Here is a 12,443-nt window from a genome sequence, read left to right on the forward strand (position 1 = left end):
TTACACAATTTATTTCTTTCCATGTTTCTATTGCATGCAGTTTAAAGCTGTTTTTCTTAAGGAACCAACCACATTGAGCTGTGCTTAAGTACTTATGTGAAAGGAAAATGTGCACCAAAATTATGATAATTCATCAGAAATATGCTTTTAAAATGACTTAAGATCTTTCACTTCAGTACAAACAAAAGCACACTGACAGTCTTAGAATCGGAGCGATGTTAGAAATATTTACTTTTGATTCTCTTAACTTTTCATCACTAACCTTTGGTGAAACTCCACTGACTGCAGTGCAGTCACTTCTGATTTACACTAGTCCTGTCAGATAGTTTTATCGGGATGCAAATAATTTATAAAAATCCGTCTACAGAGTATCCTATCTGAGTTAGAACATATAAGAAAATGATTGTATCTCTTACCCAGCTAGTCAAGTACTGCTGAAATGCTAGCACAACACTTCAATGAGTTCAGTGTATGAAAATTCAAGATTCTGTGATGCAAAGCTGAAGAAAAATATTTATGTTTTTCTGAAAGGGCTCTCTACTTGAATCATTTTTTATTTTTATTTTTAATTATCAAGTGCGTGATAAATTAGCCATCCTCAATATGTGGGCTGTGTTATACATGCTCTGACACTTAATGCACCTGAAGGAAAGCAAACAGAAAAGCAAAACCAGAAAACTGATGGAAAATACTAATTTGATTCTTCAACAGAAATGATAAGCAGCAAAAGCTGATGATCTCTTACACAGTTCCACATGCATGAGTTACCACATTCAGATAGACTGATTTCTGATTGCAGGTTCAACTTCTCCAGCAGTTACTCATGATTTATGTTGATGGAATTGAGAACAGAATGTGGAACCGTGTATACAGTTTTCTAGTTCTGCTCACTGAAATTCAGCTCTATTATTGTGGACAACATCCAACACCCAATCCAACATCCAAGTTGGATTTCACTGTAGCTGTGTTAACTGTCCTAGAGCTGCTGATCATACCTGTATCAGGTAGAGATACCCAACATGAGAAGAAAAGCTTTCTGCATTTATAAATACAGAAATTTTTATTTATGCTTTGAAAAGTTAAACTTGATCTGACTCTTGTCTGTAGTCTTTTATGATGGAGAAATAATTTATTTAAATGAACAGTAGCCCCTTCATTGTAAAACAAAACAAAACAAACCGGTATATTTAAGGGAGCAAATGCTATTGTTATGGTATATCCAGGTTCTTACAGGTTCTTAAGCCTGCCTTGTTGTGTGGGACCTCACAGTGAAAGCACTGCACCACAGACTGGAAAATACTTCCAGAAACAGTTTGACCTTTCTGGCCACTGTCTGGCTGGGACAAGTAAGCTGTACTAAAGAAACAGAGCTGGGCAAAAGTGCCCAAATACAGCGTAAGAAAGAACTGAACTACAGCATGCTAAGTTTTATTACAGTTAACTTCAGAATAAAAACTGTAGAATTATGAACAGTTGTGTTGCTGCATACAAGTACACCATGAACTGCCTAAGACTGGTCATGTTTTAGATGTTTACTCACTAGCAAATTAGATAACACAAAGCATGGAAGAACTCCAGTCAATTTAAAATATTGAAATAAATTTTCTTAAACAACATTAATGCAGAATGTTTTGAATAATGTTACATCATGTATCTCAGCTTTGACAGGTGAGCCTGATGTTAGTTTTCCTATACGAAGTAAATGTCACTGTTTCTTTTTCCTGCTTGCTTCATGAATGCTTTTTCACGACAAATCAAGTTCTTGGTTTACTACTGATACGTGCCACTTGAATTCTCTAAAAGCAATCAACATTTTTCAGTTGTATTGAAGAAATATTTAAAATAATTCTTGAGGTGAAAACCTCAAGAAAACCCAAAACTACCTAGAGATTTAGATGAGTTCATTGATGTAATATGTATGGCCTTTAAAATTCACATTAAAACAACTGAGGTGGCAGTGAATTGCAACATGTGGCATGAATAAGCAGCCAGTTTATTTCTTAAAATCAGCTTCTTTTGCTGAAGGAAATATTCATGTAAACTACTCCGACATCAGTTCTTTAGTCACAGGTTTAATGTCTTGGTGTAAATGGCATTGCTAACTTACTTTAGCTGAGCTTTCTTACATTGGTGAAATATATGTATTATAGTGATGATTTGCCTCAATTTCCTTCTATTTTTGAAAGATATATAGTAATTATACTTAAAACCTCACTTTGCCTTTTGTTAAAATCAACTTTATTTGCATATTACTGTAATGAATATGTTGCTCATTTATATCTGCAAATTACATTCCTAAAGTCCTTAACGAGCCATATAATGGGAATAAACATTTAATACCCCAAATTTGACTTTCTGTTCATTTACTAGTTAGGTTCACTTCCTAAACTTAAAACCGAAGATTCTCCTGTAAAATGATTGTTCACACTTGCTGTAACGGACGATGGGGATACATGATTGATCAAAGAGATAAGAAAGTGGGCTGAGTGAAAACAGTGAAATGAGGATACTGAATTACCATTAACTCAGTCCATATTGACTAGTGTGGGTTCTAGTTTGCTAACCTGAAACTGCCTAAATCAGTTATGTTACAAACTAACAAAGAATAAATTCACAGAAAGTGAGAACAACGAAGGTCTGTTTAGTAGCTCTATTCACAGTTCTTAAAATCATCTCTAAAGCAAAGTTACTTTTTACTGTGTTTTATTACACAGAACAGAAATTTCACAAATACAGTATTTTATGCACATCGTGAATTTTCTGTCATTGTCCTGAAATGAGAATGGCATGAGGAGAAAAGAATGTATCTAAGTATTTAAAGTGCAGTTTTTCTACCTAAAAACTAGAGATGCCAAGTTCTTCAAGAATACTGGTACATAGCTGTAGAGCAACAGGAAAACAGGAAGAGAGTTTGCATCATTGCCTACATTTGGCTATTTTCAGTGATAGCAGACACTGTAATGAGTTCTTCTCCCAGATATTCCTGTTTTCCACATGTGCAATTGCCGTGACTTAGATGGAGTGATCCTAGATTTCTCTACTGTAAGTTGCAGGTATTGCTGGGACAAGGGCTAGTAGCTTTCAACTAAAAGAAAGCAGTTTAGATTAAACATTAGGAAGAAATTCTTCAGCGTGAGGGCAGTGAGGCCCCGAAGTTGCAGAGGATCTGTGGGTGCCCTGTTGCTGGAGGTGCTCAAGGCCAGGCTGCATGGCCCCGGGCAGCCTGAACTGGTGCTTGGATCTAGCGGCTGCAGCCCTGCCTGTGGAGGGGAGTAGGAGCTGGATGGGCCTTAATGTCCCTTCCAACCCAAGCCACTCTGTGACTCACGATAGTAACTGAAGTCGAAAAGCAAAAGCCCTGCAGTAGCTCCGGTTTCATGCTGCTAATGGAGCTCCATGCCTGGAACTACTTCATTCACTGACTACAGCAAAGCTGTACCAGGGTTAGCGCGGTCCAGTTTCTGTTGTTGAATCACAAGGATCACATTGCGGGCCCACACAACATGCTACCAGATTTTAGCAAAGGAAAGGCAGAGGTTGCTGGGGAAGAGCTACTGTACAAGTAGGAAAAAATACATGCATTTCACCTTCTTCCATCTATCTTTCCCTAACCACCTTGCTGCTCCTCAGAGAAGCAGACACCATTAAATTAACAGTAGCAAAGCCTGGTGTCAGCACTGAGGGCGCTCTACGGGCAACGGCCGCGCTGTGACGCCGCGCGGGGCACAGCGCTGCTCCCGAGCTCCCCCTGGTGGACCGCCGCGCTGCGGGCTGGGACCTCGCGCACAGCAACCGAAGCGAACCGAAGCAAACGAAGCGCCCAGCGCCATCCTGAGCTCGTGCCGGGGGACAACGCGGCAGAGAAGCGCCTGAGAGCGTTATCTAGAAACCTCGTCAGGTGCTTGAATGACGGTGCCTAACTTTGGAACGCTGCACAGCATTTCTGCTCGAAATTGATCTTCTTTTGCAATACTTACAAGTAATATCGAGTAAAAATCTAAAACACCTTGAAACACATATTGTGGGCACGTGAATGCCCAGGAGAAGTACACAGCAAGAGAAAAAAAAACCAAAAACACAAACACCACCGCACGTTGGCTAACAGACACCTGCTTCATGCAGCCCATGAGGATACACTGTACCGGATGGAAGCACAGGGCCTACGGCACACCGCTTTTCACTCTCAGCACAGGGACGGCTCCTTACTGCCCATCCTCCGGGAGCAGCAGCAAGCAAGGATGCAGCAGGAGCTACTCCCTGCCCAGGGGACGCTGCTGGTTATGAACTGACGGGCAGTTCAGCCCTGTGCTCCCCCTGCCCTTCCTGGACAGACAGCACACCTGATGTGAAACCCCCCAGAACTTCTCGATTTCCACCTTCTGTGCTCTCTTAAAATTAAAAATAAATAAATAAATAAATAAATGCCTGCATGCTAAAATATTATTGTAACTTTGACATACTATTTTTCCCCACTGGGAAATCTGAGTACATGATTTTATAATTCCATTTAGAGCAGCACTCCAGCCTACACATAAGCTAATCTGAAATTAAAAAACATAGCATTGTGGCAAACTTTCAATTTCTTAAAAATACCGCTGAAATGAGGGAATGAGAGCATAGCATTACTAGGCTATGCAATAGGTTATTTCTTTGTGCCAGGATCTTTGTTAATATCCAAGTTAACACCTTCTAGGACTTTCTTAAGTTCCAGACTATCCCATACACCCTGTTAAGCTAACAAAAAGTTCACTGCCTCCATAGCACCTAATCCTACTCCACTCATGCTCTGGAAATGACAGATATATACTAATACACCATTTCCTGACATCCCTTCTGTCTATTCTCTTCCTCTCCTTGAATCACTTCTCATCCTCTGCGGGTTGTTTTCCAGTCACAGTATCAACTTTTTTTAATCTCCAAATTGAATTAAAGGCCTGAACTCAGCAAGCTTATCGACTTCCAGCTACCCATCACATCTACATTTACAACATGCACTATTTTACTCTCTTGGCATTTTCTCCTGTGCTGTCCTTAAAACCATCTTTTGTTTCTTGTGCTTACTTGATCTCAGTCACAAAGGCAGCTGTAATACATTTGCAGTGACACCATAGGAACACACAGGTACAGCCATTTCCTTTTCAACTGTCAGCAATCTTCCACAGAACTTTTCTTGAAATATTGGGCCACACAACCTTGAAACAATACACATGTAAGTAATTTCACTCTGATATACTTTGGAGATGTACTCTGTACCAGAGGCACAACCTGTTCAACAAGCTAAAAGGTTAATCTGTCACTCTGAAGCCTCTCCAAGAGTATCTAGCTGTTGTATCAGCTTCAAGATGACTAAACCTGTTTTTATCTGTCTCCTTAGGTCTTGCCATTACTTATGTTTTCAGTAACTGTAAAACCCGTAACTTGACAGGCTTCATTCAGCACCCCTGGGGATAAGAATCAAGTTATTTTTCTCTTTAATGGGCTTATCTTCCTATATTTCATAAGCTAAACCCCTTTTTCCCCCTCCTACCTTATTTACTGCAACAGCCTTCTCTAGCTTTGACTTGGATAGCAAATGCAATTTCAAGATATTCAGAGGTACCAGAATAATCTTCCTAGCTCTGAATGATCTTTCCTTCTTTCCAATCACCTGTTGCTGCACTGAGCAAGAAGTTGGCATTGACAACCTCCAAAAACCCCTTCCAACCCAACCTCAGTTATCCTACAGTCTCCTCTTTTTGCACCAACAGATCAGTCCTCACTCTTCCAGGACTTCCAGGCTACTCTTCCCCTATTTGCTCCACCTCATTCAGCACTGAGACGCTTCCTTCAGCTCCATTCAGCCAAGGAGGCAACTTCTATTGTTTACTGTTTGAATTTTTCAATTTAGTATGTTCACACTATTTCCCATACTTTCCTGATATTTGAAAAGAGGTTGCAAGCAAGCTCAGCACCATCTCTTCCTCCTCCTGCACTTCAAGCTTCTTGCTGCAAGGTGTAAAAAAATCTTAAAAAACAAACAAACCAAACAGCAACTTCCTCCAAAAGCCTCTCTTTCCTTGTGCTCCTGTATTTATTCGTTGTTTTAAGTCTTTTTAAGTCTGTTTGCCAAACACTTAAAATGTAAGCTTTCTAGGAATGGCAATGTCTGTTGTTTGTTAATGAGTATAGCAGAAGGGGATCCTGGTCTGTGGTTCAAGTTTAAAGACATCACAGCAACACAAATCGTAATGCAAAGCATAAGTTTTGCATTTCAAGTACTCAATCCTGGAAGTAGCCCATAACACTCAACCATGGGTTACAATGACGCAATGATATTATTTGGATCCTTGTGGTTATTACACATAACAAAAAGTCTGCAGGATAAGCATTTGTTTCTCCAACAGCCTTTCTAAGGCCTAGTTTGTATCACACACATTCAGTTGTTCCTACAGAAATGATTACTGTATTATCACTCATTTAGATAGATTAATGGTTATGCTGAATGTGACTTAAATCAACATGCTGTACATTCTAAATCTTTACTATTTCAAATCTACATGAAACTTGAGAGAGCCTGGCAATATCTTCAAGTCCCAGAGAGGAAATGATGTCCAACAGCAAGGGGACAGGAAGCCGTTCCAGGAAGCCGTATTTACCTCGGCACAGATTGAGGACATGTTCCAGAAGTTTGGCACCAAATGCTACAGCAATTTGAATTGTTATTAAGAAAAGTCCCAAGAGACAACAGATTTGTAAAAGCACACAATTTCTTCCCTGAAAATCTCACATTTCTCACATCAACATTAACAAAATCAACTCAGTTTCTCTAGACGTTCTCTAGAGAAAAGAACACGTACCTAATTATCAATGATTAATGTTCAATATATTTCAATTCATTTTTCAGAGTTAGCAGTGACTACAGCCTGCACAGTAAAATTAGGCTCTAGTTTTTGTTTTTTAAAAAAAGCAACCAAAAACCTGCACACAGAGCCAACTCATCTCAGCTGAGGAACATTAAAGCAGCAGCAATGCAGAACTGAAACTTGCCCAGATCCATTTTGTCCTCATACATATGTATGTATTTACATAAACTCCATGCTATTTGTGGAGGAGGAGGTCAGTAAAACTTCAGCTGTATGCTTTGGGGAAAATAATGATGGCTCTGAAATTAAGAGTCCCTCCACTTCTGCTTCTTATCAGGGACTGTTAAACCAATAAAATTAAATTGAAGACCATTATCTTCCACAGTGACATGACATTTTTTGACTCATTCACATTGAGATCGAGTACAACACCAAACTTTTTTCTACCAAATTGCTACTTAATGTGCTATTCCCCGTGCTGTATGCAAACAGCTGATTACTTCTGCTTTAGTGTCCAGCCTGGAACTTGTCCTTATGAATTCAACATTGTTTCTTTAGATCATCCATCTATTTTATCAACTTGATTTTGAAACACTTGTTCGTAAGAAAACAGGACTGTAAATTCAATTTGAGACATAGTTGTAAAGTACTTTTTCCATATTGAGATATAGTAATCAAAATTGTAGTTAGAAATATAAATTAAAGTAGAATTACTGGTTTATTTACAATGAAATGGTTCTCCTGTATCTAATTTTTTTTTCTTTTCTTTTTTAACATCTGTTATAAAAAGAGAGAAACTGAATTGTGGAATTTGAAACCATAATATCTGTAGAAATTGCATTAAATTTTGATGCAGTAATATTCCTCCCAAGATATTTGTTAAGACTGGCTACAAAAATCAAGCTCATATTTACATATATGCACATATATACACACACATATATGAAAGAGCTTCCCAGATTTTTTTTTCAAAATATTCCTAAGGAAATGGTGTAGAAAGAATTTGCCACCTTACTGTTTCACAACTTTTGGGTAGACTGTCCAGTACTGTTCAAGATTTCTCATCTGTTGCTGTATTGCACTGCAAGCACAAATGATTTGCCGTTGGTTCTCATTTACTTTACTGCTTTTTTTCCCAAGCATCTGATTTCTACATAGTTTGTTATTTTGCTCAAATTCTGTATACAAATACAAAAATGGTCTATGCAGTCCATTTGAAATTGCCTGGCTGATTTCATGCAAGCTGATAGGTGAGAATGATCCAAATCTTGCATACTAGGAATGACAATGATAACAGTGCTGCTAATACTCTTCTTCTTCTGTTGAAGACTAAGAGGGCTACCACAGCAGTATTTGCTGCTCCCTGAGTTTTTTCCTAAAATTATTTATTTCTAGAATATGGCCTGTTTTGGCTATTTAAAAATATATGTAGCTGTATTTATCTTGCTTTATAGATGTATCTACAACTAGACTTTTCAGTTGTTTCTTTTATCTCTGGTCTCCAGGCTTTGGAAAACAGCTCTAGAAGTTTACTTTCTGAGGCTTATTTAGTGGTCTCCCCACTGCCTTACTGTATCTGTCTGTATATTCCTCAACTCATCCAACACCTGCTGCACTCAGTTACACTCATGGTAAAACAGATTGGCCATTCAGATGTATCACAATATGACCATATAAATAAGTGTGTTTGCATTATAAAAAGCTACCTAGTTATTAGCAATAAAAACATTACTTCCTGGCCTATTTTGGTTGCTAATGTCTCTGTCATTTGTTCTATAATGAAACGATCTGTGTTACTGGAATTTATTCTACATTTAAAGTTACTGTTATTACGCCTTTCTGTTTTTCTAGTATTTATCCATTAATTTACATTAATGAATTAAGATACAAAAGCAAGTTAGCCAAAACAATCATATCTTTCATTAAAGTTATTACAGATTGTTATTGCTAGATTATTCCATTATATGCCACAGCAAATTTCTAATTATTTTTCTTGTCTTACTATGAAAAGATGAATGACCCCAAAATGTCTCCTGAGATTCTTTAATTTCTTCAGGTTTTGACTCACAAAGTTTATTCGCAGGAGGTTTTCTATGACCTGAAAATTACCAACGATTGGGGAAGTAAGAGAAAAAAAAAGAATAATTGAGTACCAACTACCTTGAGGTAAATGCATTGCTAGGATTCAAGTTCCAGTTATGTAACTATAATTGCATTCTCAAAACAACGCTATCACAAGGGATCAGAACACAGCTACAATATGAGTGGCCTTACAACACACTTTAAAGGAAAAGAAACATCAAATAATTTATTTAGACAAGCGTGAAATGTTTTTATCTACAAAGAAAATGTTTCCAGTCCCTATATGCAAATTGTAGAAATTAGAACATTTTAATGACTTCTTAACTAACAAAGCAATGAACAACCTGTATTTTTCAGTTTAGGGGCAGAAATGCAATGGATCAGACTATATTAGGTGGCTACTTAGAAACACCCATCCAGCTGCTCAAGCATTCAAAAGCGAAAGCATCAGAATTTAAACAATCATTTGAACATTTTGTTAAAATTTAAATTCATAGGACAATTCAAACTTCAGCACTTACACAGTCTGAAAACTTAGGGAAAACTCGCTGTAAATACGCATTTAACTGACATTCTGAGACTTAGAAAAAGAAAAGGTAGCAAAGATTTTTTTTTCTTTACAAAGCATATTAACCTTTTGTCTCAGCTGTATTACTAGCAAATTATGTGACTACAAAACAGCAAAGAACAAGAGGCTGGATAATGGTAACTTTCCCAAGTTCTCTCTAAACATTACAGACATACTGGAACAGTGTGTCAGCTTTTAATGCCCACTTCTGTTTTGGTGCTGACACAGTTGGGTCTATGGGAAAGTCATCTCTCTGCCTTCACACCAGCTGTCAGAGAAGATCATACCACAACCCTGAAGTCAGATCAGTTGCAGTTCTGGCAAGGTTAAAACTAATGATAAAAATCTTGTAATCCTACTCATAGTAAATCTGTTCTATTTTCTTCCATTTGCTTGAGTAAAGTCAGGATTTTATATTGCTATACATAGATTCTTGAGCAATAAACTGATAAATGAGAATATCAGTGACATGCACATTTGAAAACATGCACATGAGTATACACACACACACACACACACGTACACACATACTCTACAGATTCTATTTTTTCTACTTGCTTGTAGAACAGTAAAAGCAGCCTTGACTTCACTGTCAATAAGGCACAAAGGACTACTCTTGTTCACTGACTGTGTAAAATTTATTATTGCAAATCTTCGCCTTGGTGACAATAGTCTACATGCATCAACATGAAATTGTACTTCAGATTTCTCCAGTGTTGATATGTAAATGTTTAAGTTGAGAATAATTATTTGTAAGCCCCAAAGAGTCAAATTCACTTTCATTACCAATTTTCAAATTCAAGCTCAGATTCCAGAGCCTGCCAAGGCAGGCCCATGAATCACTTCTATATTTTTCAAGTCACGCGTGTATTCTGTTGACATCTCATGTGCAGTAACAACTCAACATGTACTTTTGAAAATCAAATACAGCCAGCTAAAATTCGTCATTTTGATGTTTCTTGGAGATATCATTATAGGTGGTAATCAGAATTACTAAATCATCTTCCTAATAGCAAAGATACAAAATAACACCAATTAACACTCAGACATCCACAGTATTCTGTAAAATAACCCTTATTATGTGAATAAAAGAACAAACATCCTACTCAGTTGCCTAAGTTCATCCTATTTTAAAATGACACACGCAGCCTTTATTCTTTTGAATACATTTACCTCTCATGGGGGGAAAAAAAACATTTAACCAATCTGCATTTAAAATTTAATATCCAAAGAAGACATTAAAAACACTGAAAACATTTTAAACGTTTCTGTAATGTACACGGAGCATAGTCACTACTTTGCTAAAATAACATAACAATACACTAGCAGTAATACGAGAACTGAATGCATAAAGAGATGATAAGCTGCTTGTTATTGTTTCACTGATGATCCTGCTGTCTGGGAAGGCTTTGGAACCAGTACTTTTGTAAACCACTGCGGAGATAATACAACAGTGAGCTGCTGTGCCGTATTTCCAAAAGCTGTTTTTACCTCTAGCAGTGTAAAGAGAACTGGCGTGTAAGGCTACTTCTGTGCGTATTTGTGGAACACATGAGAATAAGGACAGAACAAAACTGCTGTGCAAACAGCAAAAGAAGTTTGAGGTCCTTTTTGGTTTCTATAGCAGATGAAAAGTGTTCTGAATTGAAATTTTGCTATCATGTTGCATGGAGCTTTGTGGGAACTGTGATCACCCAAAGGCGTTTATCTGAAAACCCAAACTTTTGCTTGACCATGCTTCTACAAAATGCATGGATATAAAGTAAATGCTCAGCTGTTTATTTGAGTCCTATGTAAATTTAAGAATGTGGGTAAGAGCCAGAGGAGGCCGATGACCTGGCCTACCACACATTATTACCTCACTGCATTCAGCTTGACCTGGAGTGTAAAAAGAAGATTCCATAGGGAGTTCATTGTTCACCAGGAAGAACAGGTATTTCCAGCTTCCTTGTGAGAATGATTTAAAAACAACGCAACAAAACCCAAACAAAACTCTCAGCAGATGTTTAAGTCTGCCTTATTTTGGAGATCTTGAGCTGCTTATAACAACATCAGAACTGAAAAGCAGTCATAATCATTCAGCGCTATAAAAAGATGGACTATCTGAGCCACAAAAGAGAAAAAGCTTAATTTTATAGATGGGCTTTTAAGGTTGTAAAAATGAATAGCTTAATAATAGACCAAACGCTCCATAGTTACTACATAGTTACATACTTTAATATTTGCATAAGCAGTTCTTGCAAGCTAGCAGCAATTTAAGAGAAGACTGGTTTGTGTGGTTTGAGTGACCACCTTTACAGTTAGCCATTATTTCTTCTTGATATTCACATTTATTGCAATTCACATGCAATAAAAATCTTCAGTTTATCAAAATATATAGAATAAATCCAAGCTTACACTGGAACATTGAATGTAATTTCTATGAAGAAGTACAAAAAGTGAACACCTGTGTATAACACTGCAAGCATTTGGCAAACTGAGATTAAACTAAATCCACGGATGCCATTCTACATTTCATGCACGCACAGTATGAAATCAAATAGGTATCCACTGCCACCTGTTACGTCTATGAAATCAGATGCTTTTAGCTGCCCTTCAGGCAAATTGTTATCCATTTTGAAAATTTCAGGTAGGGCTTATGACACCTGTGTTTTGTTTGACAATTGCTATTAAAAAAAATCTGCATTTGTTATAGTGCAGGAAGTCATACAAATTACTGTTTTGTTCTCTTTTGTTATCTACACGGATAGGATCACAACTGCACAGGACAGTAGCTTCCTTCTCACAACCACTTATTAGCAAAACAAAAACAAACGCCCCCCCCCCCAAAAAAAAACAACTAAGCCTGATATACTGCACTATAAAAAAAAAAAGAGCAAGCTTCCTCAGAACATCAGAATGCAATTGTGAACTGCTTGTACTTGAAAGTATGGATTCTTCTCAGTATCACA

Source organism: Lagopus leucura, unplaced genomic scaffold (assembly GCF_019238085.1).
Source record: "Lagopus leucura isolate 7727_CA_CO unplaced genomic scaffold, USGS_WTPT01 Super-Scaffold_100021, whole genome shotgun sequence".
In the NCBI taxonomy this organism is placed as follows: domain Eukaryota; kingdom Metazoa; phylum Chordata; class Aves; order Galliformes; family Phasianidae; genus Lagopus; species Lagopus leucura.